This window comes from Macaca fascicularis, chromosome 18, assembly GCF_037993035.2.
Source record: "Macaca fascicularis isolate 582-1 chromosome 18, T2T-MFA8v1.1".
In the NCBI taxonomy this organism is placed as follows: domain Eukaryota; kingdom Metazoa; phylum Chordata; class Mammalia; order Primates; family Cercopithecidae; genus Macaca; species Macaca fascicularis.
In genome coordinates, this window is record NC_088392.1 from 80,285,152 (window position 1) to 80,288,846 (window position 3,695).

The 3,695-nt window shown below is 40.4% G+C and overlaps 1 non-coding gene across 1 annotated transcript; it reads left to right on the forward strand.

The window, feature by feature from the left end:
* The first annotated feature begins 3,339 nt into the window (after positions 1 to 3,339).
* On the forward strand, positions 3,340 to 3,446 carry LOC123570150 (U6 spliceosomal RNA). The gene has a single exon (XR_006694142.1). It is a non-coding gene; the product is annotated as a U6 spliceosomal RNA (small nuclear RNA).
* Positions 3,447 to 3,695: the final 249 nt, after the last annotated feature.

A 3,695-nucleotide genomic window follows, 5' to 3' on the forward strand; every position in this document is an offset into this window, starting at 1 on the left:
CAGTCTTTCATCATTACATAGGATGTTAGCATTAGGTATTTTAAAGATGCCCTTTGACATGTCAAAGAAATTATCTTGTATCCCCAGTTTGCTGAGATTTTTTTTTTTTTTAATGAAAAATGTTTAGTTTTCTCAAATGCTTTTTCTGCATCTAATACATAATCATATGGTTTTTTATGTTAATATAATTAAAGGATTAATTGATTTGGGGGAGAAAGTTAAGTTGATATTTAATTTAAAATAATTTTTAAATGTTTTTTCTTGAATTTTTTAGCTTAAATCTTGTATTCTGTTTAAAATGCTCTAAACTTTGTCAATTCTTTTTGAAAGTTCTGGTGAAATATACATAACATAAAATTTAGAGTTTTAACAATTTTTGACTCCATAGTTCAGTGGCATTAAGTACATTCACAATGTCATACAACAATCACTATCCATTTCTACAAGTTTTTCATCATCCCTAAAAGAAATTCTGTACCCATTAAACATCTTCCCATAATCCCTCTCTTCATCCCTAGTAACCTCTATTCTACTTTCTGTCTCTATGAATTTACCTATGCCAGGTATATTATATAACTGAAATCATAAAACATTGGCTTTTTGTGTCTGGGTTATTTCACTTAGCATAATGTTTTCAAGGCTCATCTATATTGTACAGTATGTATCGGTAGTTTATTTCCTCTTATTTGCAATTTTCTGTTGCAGAGAAATACCACATTTTATTTAACAGTTGATGGACATTTGGATTGTTTCCAGGTTTTAACTATTATGAATAATGTACTGTGGACACATATGTGGACATATGTTCCTCTTGGGTGAATACTCGAGTGAGAATCGAGGTCAAATGGTAACTGTTTAATCTTAAGGAACTGTCAGGCTGTTATTCAACACAGCTGTACAATTTTATATTTCCGCCAGCAGTGTATGAGGGTTCCAGTTTCTCCACATCTTTTCCAGTATTTATTTTTCATCTTTTTTATTATAGGCATTCTAGTGGTGTGAAGTGGTACCTCACTGTGGTTTTGATTTGCCTTTCCCTTTGATGTTGAGCATCTTGTCATGTGGTTACTGGACATTGTCTATGTTCTTGGATGAAAAACCTGGTCATTATCCTCCTTTGACCATGTTTTAATTGATGCCTTTTTGTTAATAATTTGTAAGAGTTCTTTATATATTCTGAACATGAATATATTTTTTTACACTTTTTTCATAAACTTTGTTCTAAATCTTGTATTTTGTATTCTTTATTGTTTGTGTGTTTAAAAATTTTGTTTTATCAGGCTCTTTTCTCAAGAATTTACCATATATATTAGTATCATATTTCTATATTCCAGTCTTGTTTTCATGATTTGCTTCCTTGCCCCAAAGAAAAAGATACACTCTCATTATCCAAATAATTTTCTGCTTTACAGCAGTGAGCTGTCATCTTGCCACTGCACTCCCAGCCTGAGTGACAGAGTGAGACCCTATCTCTAAATAAATAAACACATACTGAAAATCTAAAACAGGAAAATAGCTAATAGGTCACATGGTGATGGAGGCTATGAAACCATAAGGCAGGTGAGAGAATGCCAGGCTGGAGGAGTTACTAGTTTGTACAGGATGGTCAGTGATGGCCTCTCTCATGAGGTGACATCTGAGTAGAGGAGACCTGATGGAACTGGAGCAAGCTGTGGACACGTTTGAGGGAAGAGAAGGTATCAATGTAGGAGTAACAGCACGCAGGTGCATTAGAGAAAAGTAAAAAGGCAGTGAATGGGGAGACTACAGGGAAAGGGAGCAGGGGTGCAGGAAAAGGAGATGAAGTCAGGGGGTTTGGAGGACGCAGGGATCATGTGGTGTCTTTTGGGAAATTTGAAGAATTTCAGCTTTTCCTCAGTGTGAAAGGAAAAGAGCAATGGTACACCTGATTTGTATTTTAAAAGCTCTGTTAGGAAACCATGTGGAAACTAGGATGCAGGACACAAAGGTTGAAGCAGGAAGACCCACTGGGTTCTATTGTGGTCATCCAGGCAAGAAATGGTAGGATTTGCTCCTTGGTAGGGATAGCAGGAGACATTGGAAGAGGTCATCTTGTGAACACAGGTTGAAGGAGGAGCCCCATTTTTCTTTGGGGTGTGAGATATAGAAAATGAAGGAAGTCAAATGTCACTCTTTTTATTTTTTTTTTTCCTTTTTGTCTGAACAGTAGGTCAGTGAGTATTAATTCACTGCAGTTGGAGAGACTGGGGCACACAGGTTTTCTGTGGGAGAATCAGGAGTTTGGTTTGGGAGTTGTTAGATTTTTGATGTCTGTTGGACACCAAAGAGGAAACATCATGAAGCCAGGTGGATGCATGAAGTCTGGAAACCAGGGAAGAAGCCTGGACCAGAGTCATGGCTTTAAACCTTAGAGTGGTTGACATCAACTTAGTGTGGGTGTGATGCAGAAAAGCGTAGAGGTGCTGTCACTGAGCCCTATAAGAAATGGTCCATTGATGCAAAGGAGATTAGCCAGGGTGTTAGCTTCCTAGGGCTGCTATAACAAACTACTAAAACCAGGTGGCCCAAAACAACAGAAATGTGTTCATGGCAGTACTAGAGGCCAGATGTCTGAAATCAAGGTGCTGGCGAGGCCATGCTCTCTTTGGTGGCTCTAGGGGAGATCCTTCCTTAGCTCTCTGACTTCTGGAGTTTGCTGGCAACCCTTTTCATTCCGTGGCTTGTAGAGTCCTCACTCCACTCATGTAGCTGTCTTTCCCCTGTATGCCTTCACATCATCTTCCCTCTGTGCATATCTGTCTCCACATTTTTCTTTTTTAAATCTGAACACCAGTCATATTGGATTAAGGCTTACCCTAATGACTTCTTCTTAGGTTGGTTAAATCTGCAAAGACCCGGTTTCCAACTAAGGTCGTATTCTCAAGCGCCCTAGGTTAGGACTTCAACAAATCCTCGGAAACAATTCAACCCTTAAAAGCCGGTAAGCTGGTAGTAGCAGAACCACAGACGCATGATGCTCTAGAAGCCAAGTGAAGAATGTGCTTTAGGCAGGAAGGATGAGAAGGCAAGTGTAGACATTTTATTGAGGTTTACAAGTAGGGCACGAGAAAACGGGGAGGTGGTGGAACAGAAACCAGAGTTCTAAGTGGTTTTAAAACAATAGGAGAAATAAAAGCATGTTTATATGCAGAGGGGGAAGATATGACAGTAAAAGGGGACAATTTGTAGAGTGATGTCTTTTGTAAGCAAGAGGGTGTAGGATCTAATAGCTGTGCAGAAGATGGCTGGTTTCACAAGCCATCCAGGGGATTCTGATGTGCACTCAGGTTTGAGAGCCACCGTTAAGATGATGACCTTGTGCTCGCTTCGGCAGCACATATACTAAAATTGGAACGATACAGAGAAGATTAGCATGGCCCCTGCGCAAGGATGACACGCAAATTCGTGAAGCGTTCCATATTTTTTGGCCGGGCGCGGTGGCTCAAGCCTGTAATCCCAGCACTTTGGGAGGCCGAGACGGGCGGATCACGAGGTCAGGAGATCAAAACCATCCTGGCTAACACGGTGAAACCCCGTCTCTATTAAGAAATACAAAAAACTAGCCGGGCGAGGTGGCGGGCACCTGTCGTCCCAGCTACTCGGGAGGCTGAGGCCGGAGAATGGCGTGAACCCGGGAGGCGGAGCTTGCAGTGAGCTGAGATCCGGCCACTGCA